The sequence below is a fragment of the Schistocerca piceifrons genome, chromosome 9 (assembly GCF_021461385.2).
Source record: "Schistocerca piceifrons isolate TAMUIC-IGC-003096 chromosome 9, iqSchPice1.1, whole genome shotgun sequence".
NCBI classification, from domain to species: domain Eukaryota; kingdom Metazoa; phylum Arthropoda; class Insecta; order Orthoptera; family Acrididae; genus Schistocerca; species Schistocerca piceifrons.
This window is the reverse complement of record NC_060146.1, coordinates 63,561,332-63,569,067: the sequence shown is the minus strand read 5'-3', so window position 1 is coordinate 63,569,067 and position 7,736 is coordinate 63,561,332. Positions and strand designations below refer to the sequence as shown.

General features: G+C 43.6%; 1 pseudogene; it reads right to left on the bottom strand.

Moving 5' to 3' along the window:
• Positions 1-287: 287 nt before the first annotated feature.
• LOC124717565 lies at positions 288-405 on the bottom strand (annotated as a pseudogene).
• Positions 406-7,736: the final 7,331 nt, after the last annotated feature.

Below are 7,736 nucleotides of genomic sequence, written 5' to 3'. Positions count from 1 at the left end.
TTTCAGGTTCTCCATGACGTTATCTTTCAACAAGATGCAATAAATGACAAGTTACGATTTAGCATCATAAAGATATGAATAATGACAGAGTTAACAAGGCACAGGCCACAAGTGGCCCATCTGGACCATCCGACCGCCGTGTCATCCTCAACTGAGGATGCGGATAGGAGGGGCGTGTGGTCAGCACACCGCTCTCCCGTTATGATGGTTTTCTTTGAACGGAGCCGCTACTATTCGATCGAGTAGCTTCTCAATTGGCATCACGAGGCTGAGTGCACCCCGAAAAATGGCAACAGCGTGTGGCGGCCCGGATGGTCACCCATCGAAGTGCCGGCCACGCCCGACAGCGCTTAACTTCGGTGATCTGACGGGAACCGGTGTATCCACTGCGGCATGGCCGTTGCCATAGATAAGGAAGATAAATGCAAAATCAGTATTTGAAAATGTCCTTAATAGGAATCACGGTTAACGCTGAGCCATGCACAGCTCGTGTTGATGCCATTTATTGTTTGTTATCTTCTTTTATGTTACTGCCGCCTCGTTTTCTTATTCCATTTACCGGCGCCAGTGACTTCTAACTTACTTGGCCGTGAGTGGCAGCAGCAGCACTTATCGATAATTGCACTGCTCTCTGGAGCGACCGATAGTATTTCCAGGTCGTCGTGTGTCTGGAGGTCAGTTGGAGACGGATCAGGAGTGCAGTCGGGCACGGAGCAGCGTCGGGGAAGGAGCGCCTGTGAGTTGCTGACAGACAGTACTTGTCAACCGCTGGGGTCATACAGAGGCACTGTCCGACGAAAGGAGCGGGAACGACCATTGGTTGGCCGTACGGTTGGTCGTCTCATTGGCTGATGAGAATTTGGTCTTTTGACCGTTTCCATGTGTGAGGCTGTCGGTCGGTTGGGGCAGAGCAGCTAGGAAGCCCCTGTGGTGCATGGTCAGGCCGGAGCCGCTGGCGGCGTGCACGCGCGGTTGGAATTGTGAGGCGCTTCTTGCGAGAGTTACGAAGTTCGTCACCAACCGATCCTGGACGCTAAAGGAGAGTGCTCACATAACCTACTATCAAGCTTCAACTGCTATCGCATCTCTTCGTTTGATCCTGGTTGTCGCTTTCTGGGAGATTCCCGCAAGCAACAATTTGTGGTGTGCCATACTACATTTATGTTATTACTACTGTCACATTATTCATGTATCTCATGTAAATGTTGTCACCTGTTTATTGCACTGTATTTACACAATACCATATAAGTAACATTCATACAACTGGCCAGCACACTTTCCCAATTTATTTGTAATTAATGCTCACTGAATAAGGTATACTTTGTAATATAAAAACTTGTAATGTATTTGTAATACTACCTTGATTCTTGGAAAAAAATTTACTGCTGCTATACTTGATTCAAAATTTCAGTGCACCATAGATATATTAATACAATTGTTACTGTCATATTATTCATTTTATCTCACCTCTATGTTGCTCCTTGTATATAGAACAGTATTTACATATTACCATATAAGTAGCATTCACACAAGCTGGTTACTACATCTGTCAACTTCATTTGTAATATTATACACTCATAATGTAAGGTTTATCTTTGTGTTTTGATTTTCATTATGTTATTCTTTAAAAACAGTCATTCTGTGAAATCAAAGCAACATGTATATTGTGATGTCTCTGAGAGAGAACGTCTCTGACACTGTTGTGTTTGTAAATCTGCAATCTCTGTGAGAACTTCACATGTGGCAAATTCTTTTTGGGGTGTGTGTGTGTGTGTGTGTGTGTGTGTGTGTGTGTGTGTGTGTGTGTGTGTGTGGTGCTTTGCACAATATGGTGATATACAAGTTTCGTAAGTGCTGGATATATTTGGGAACATGCGGAAAATGCAATCCTGCAACTTAACCTCACATATTTATTTACGCTGTATTTCATCGTTTGGAGGTTAGTCATTTTCACGCAGTGCGCTTCTAACACTGTTTTTCTACCGTAGAGCAACAACACACCAAAAATACGTCGCCACAGTGGCATAATAAAAATCGAAAACGGATGATAATGTAAAGTGGATCTTGAAAAATCATGTGAACAGCCGTCTGATGATGGACTTGCCAGTTCGAAACCGGTAACGGCGCTATTTACCTAAATAAATAGCAGTATTAATAGCGGCTGGTTGCTGTTTTCTTCTTTGTAAGAATTAACCTACATTAATTGTACACAGCCACGTTCTCACCATGTCAGTTTTAGACAAAATAGCAGAACAATGCATTGAAGTCGGCTAGAATTGAAGCCGTCTTCTTGTGTGGTGTTCAACTTAATTTAATTTATTCCTTCATTAATGAAGTGTATCAGCGGTATCTCCTGCTTTGCGACCGTTGACGTTCCGGTTACCTGCTCTGGTCGTTGACGTAGTATTCGGCAGTGTATTTTCCTCGTCGTGTTGATGCTGTCCAGCACGGCTTGTAGTTCGACAGCTGAGGTGTTGTTGGTAGTTTTGGGCGTTTATTCTGACTTGGCTGGATTGGACACCAGTATCCAGAACCAGAATGAGATTTTCACTCTGCAGCGGAGTGTGCGCTGATATGAAACTTCCTGGCAGATTAAAACTGTGTGCCCGACCGAGACTCGAACTCGGGACCTTTGCCTTTCGCGGGCAAGTGCTCTACCATCTGAGCTACCGAAGCACGACTCACGCCCGGTACTCACAGTTTTACTTCTGCCAGTATCTCGCCTCCTACCTTCCAAACTTTACAGAAGCTCTCCAGTATCCAGAACGTTGTGCTATTGACACCTTGTTGTTGTTTTGCTGGGCGGCTGGAGCAGAACTGATCTTTTTGGTAAGTTTGTCGGCTAGCTTTCGGTTGGGTTGCCTTCCGATTAAGAGGTTGTCGGTTTGGCTGCCTGTCTCACCTAAACGTGCGTTAGTGTTACCTTCCCAGGCCGATCCTTGGAACCTTCTGAGCGCCGCTCCTTGTGTTTTACTTACAAGGGAACGTCCCCATCGCACCCCCCTCAGATTTAGTTATAAGTTGGCACAGTGGATAGGCCTTGAAAAACTGAACACAGATCAATCGAGAAAACAGGAAGAAGTTGTGTGGAATTATGAAAAAATAAGCAAAATATACAAACTGAGTAGTCCATGCGCAAGATAGGCAACATCGAGGATAGGGTGAGCTCAGGAGCGCCGTGGTCCCGTGCTTAGCGTGAACAGCCACGGAACGAGAGGTCCTTGGTTCAAGTATTCCCTAGAGTGAAAAGTTTACTTACTTTATTTTCGCAAATTTATGATCTGTCCGTTCGTTCATTGACGTCTCTGTTAACTATAATAAGTTTAGTGTCTGTGTTTTGCAACCGCACCGCAAAACCGTGCGATTAGTAGACGAAAGGAAGTGCCTCTCCAATGGGAACCGAAAACATTTGATCGAAAGGTCATAGGTCAACCGATTCCTCCACAGGAAAACACGTCTGATATATTCTATACGACACTGGTGACGGCATGTGCGTCACATGACAGGAAATGTTGTCGACCCACTTAAATTGTACACTTGGCGAATGGGTAAAAAGATTCTTCTACCTTGCCCGATTTAGGTTTTCTTGTGGATGTCAGTTACCTCGCATCGGACGGACGGACAGATAATAATTGTCTGAAAATAAAAAATTAAACTTTTCACTCGAGGTAAAGCTTGAACCAAGGACCTTTCGTCCCGCAGCTGCTCACGCTAACCACGGGGCCAAGGCGCTCCTGAGCTCACATGATCCTTGTTGTTGCCTATGTTGCGCATGGACTACTCAGTTTGTATATTTTGCTTATTTTTTTCATAGTACAACACAACTTCTTGTTTTCTCGATTGATCTGTGTTCAGTTTTTCAAGGCCTATTCACTGTGCCAACTTATAACTAAATCTGAGGGGGGTGCGATGGGGAGGTTCCCTTGTTAGTGATTTCCTTTTTAGTCTTAAGTACTCTGTGTGGCCTTCAGCCGAGTTTTAGCTTATTAAAATTACAAGGCTTTTCTTCTTAGGCCTTAAGCCGTAAAAAAATGGTTTCTTGTTGGGTTTGTGGCCTTCAGCCGAGTTTCAGCCTTTCAAAATTAAAACTGAAATTTCCTTGTGCCTAGGCCTTCAGCCGAGTTTTCAGCCTTTTCAAATCAAAAGTTGATAAATTATGTCTAGATGTGTGGCCGTAGGAAATATTTTCTAGTTTGTATGTGGCTTTCAGCCGAGTTTTCCAGCTTAAATTAAAAATAGGAAATTTCTTTGTCTGGGCTTTAAGCCGTGAGATTGTTTGGGTTTCGTATGTGGCATTAAGCCGTGTTATATGTGAAGTATTTTAGCATAAAGCCTTTAGCCTATTTTAGTTGAAATTTAGAAGCTCTTCCCTTTAGGCCTTAAACCGTAAAATTGTTTTCTGCATGCTGTGTGGTCTTCAGCCGAGCTTTAATCTCTCTTCAATTAAAAATTCCAAATCCTTGTCTTGCCCTTATAAGATAGTTAATAGGCGCCTGGAGCCGAGTTTTACAGGAAATATTTTAAGATAAGGCCTTCAGCCTTTTCAAACTGAAAGCTCTTCTTCCTAGGCCTTAAGCCGTTAAATTGTTTTGTAGATATGCGGCCTTCAGCCGAGTTTTCACCCTATTTAGATGGAACTTTGAAAATCATTGTCTCGTCCTTCTTGATTAATGTAAGGCCTTCAGCCAAGTTCTGTGGGGAAAATTTAAGCTAAGGCTTTCAGCCTATTTATATTGAAGATAAAAAAAATTTTCTAAAGAAGTGAAACCTCCAGAAGAACTCCTGTATGTCAATTCCTTGGTTAGGCCTTGTGCCTTGGAATATCGATGTGGCCTTCAGCCGATCTAATTAAATCAAAGGAGGCCTTTCGTTAAAACCTTGAGAGTTTTGATTTTTGATTGTGTGATTGTGTGTTTTAAGAAATAAAGTTTATATGTTGAGTGCAACTGCCAGTAACTTATTTTGGCCCCTTTCCACAAATTTGACCTCATCCGCTCTCTCCTGCAAGCCCAGGGATGTCAAACGCATACCAGACAACGAATCGTTTCTTAAATAAACTTGTATTTGTTTATCGCGCCTACTGTACGGTAACCCAACCAGAACGTGCGTAGAGCGGGTTGCTTACGAAACGGACTAAGCCGCTTTACACCTCGAGCCATTAAAATTGCAGCGTCATGATGCCAAGGCCCCGAGAGTAGACAACATTCCATTAGAACTACTGACGGCCTTGGGAGAGCCAGTCCTGACAAAACTCTACCATCTGGTGAGCAAGATACATGAGACAGGCGAAATACCCTCAGACTTCTAGAAGAATATAAAAATTCCGATCCCAAAGAAAGCAGGTGTTGACAGATGTGAAAATTACCGAACAATCAGTCTGATAAGCCACAGCTGCAAAATACTAACGCGAATTCCTTGCAGACGAATGGAAAAACTACCAGAAGCCGACCTCGGGGGAGGTCAGTTTGGATTCCGTAGAAATACTGGAACACGTGAGGCAGTACTGACCCTACGACTTATCTTAGAAGCTAGATTAAGGAAAGAAACCTACGTTTCTAGCATTTGTAGACTTAGAGAAAGCTTTTGACAATGTTGACTGGAATACTCTCTTTCAAATTTTGAAGGTGGCAGGGGTAAAATACAGGGAGCGAAAGACTATTTACAATTTGTACAGAAACCAGATGGCAGTTATAAAAGTCGAGGGACATGAAAGGGACGCAGTGGTTGGGAAGAGAGTGAGACAGGGTCGTAGCCTCTCCCCGATGTTGTTCAATCTGTATATTGAGCACGCAGTGAAGGAAACAAAAGAAAAATTCGGAGTAGGTATTAAAATCCATGGAGAAGAGGCAAAAACTTTGAGGTTTGCCGATGACATCGAATTCTGTCAGAGACAGCAAAGGACTTGGAAGAGCAGTTGAACGAAATGGACAGTGTCTTGAAAGGAGGGTATAAGATGAACATCGACAAAAGCAAAACGGGGATAATGGAATGTAGTCGAATTAAGTCGGGTGATACTGAGGGAATTAGATTAGGAAATGAGACACTTAAAGTAGTAAAGGAGTTTTGCTATTTGGGGAGCAAAATAACTGATGATGGTCGAAGTAGAGAGCATATAAAATGTAGACTGGCAATGGCAAGGAAAGCGTTTCTGAAGAAGAGAAATTTGTTAACATCGAGTATAGATTTAAGTGTCAGGAAGTCGTTTCTCAAAGTATTTGTATGGAGTGTAGTCACGTATGAAAGTGAAACGTGGACGATAAGTAGTTTGGACAAGAAGAGAATAGAAGTTTTCGAAATGTGGTGCTAAGTAGAATGCTGAAGATTAGATGGGTAGATCAAATATCTAATGAGGAGGTATTGAATAGGATTGGGGAGAAGAGGAGTTTGTGGCACAACTTGCCAAGAAGAAGGGACCGGTTGGTAGGACGTGTTCTGAGGCATCAAGGTATCACCAATTTAGTATTGGAGGGCAGCGTGGAGGGTAAAAATCGTAGAGGGAGACCAAGAGATGAATACACTAAGCAGATTCAAAAGGATGTAGGTTGCAGTGGGTACTGAGAAATGAAGAAGCTTGCAAAGGATAGAGTAGCATAGAAAGCTGCATCAAACCAGTTTCGGGACTGAAGACCACAAACAATAACAACAACGATGCCAACACGCAAGTAACGTAAAATTAGCTTGTGTAAAAATAACGTCACCTTTAAGGGGCAATCAAAAAGTTTCCGTTCGAGGGCTATACAGTCTAGAATCTTTATGCCAATCAGGCAAAATCACCGTGAGTAGTGAGGCAATCATCCCACAACGCAAGCAGGTTGAAGACACTCGTTCGGTAAAACACCGCGTCCTGCTGCGCAAAGTAATCCTTAACTGCCTGTTGCAAATCGACAGGAATCGTCGACTCTTCAAGGCCTTTTTTTTTTTTTTTTTAAGGGACTCAAGCCGCGATATACACATGGGGAGAGATCAGGACTAGATTGATTTTGCCTCGTCCTGATATTTGCCTATTTATTTGAAATTTTTAACAAAAAGTGTCATCCAATTGAGCTGACGTAGCTTTCGCTATAAGACATTTGCGATATGGGGGCGTTTCGCAAAGCAGCAGCATACACTGTCGCAGTTTTCCCGGAATTTTCGTCTTAGTTGAACGCTGCAATTTCTCCAGCGCTGCACAGTACCGTTCCGCAGTGATTGAGACACCAGGTTCATTGAAATGAATGAACAGTGGGTGCTGGTAATTAAAGAAGAGGCTGAGCATCATCTTTGACGACTGTGGGTGGCTACTGAAGTTCTTGCGACAAGGAGACGATGGATGAAACCATGCTTGCGACTTCGGTCTCCAGTGGTGGCACCAACTTTCGCGACTGCAACAATTCGCTCAGCGAACATGTTGCCTTGAACACTAAAGCGCATGAGATACTTCAGGCGCGGTCTGCGTTTTGTTCGGCGCTCAACGCCTGGCTGCTGACCCTACGGTAGCCTAATTCCTGCAGGATAAAGTGTTGGAGACTTCCAAAGTTGATGTTCTTTGCCAGAGCACGAATGGCTATATACCCGTCCGCTCTAATCGAATCATCAACCTTCCGTTTATTGCTGTCCTCCCAGATCGTTCGGCGTGCTGTGCCGAATCGCGACCAGCACGGAACTTGGGCGCGCCATTCCACAGTGGTGGTTCGCCACATGGACGCTGATCCTTTTGATCACATATTTGTAAGACTATAAAGTGTCAAAGTGTGCAA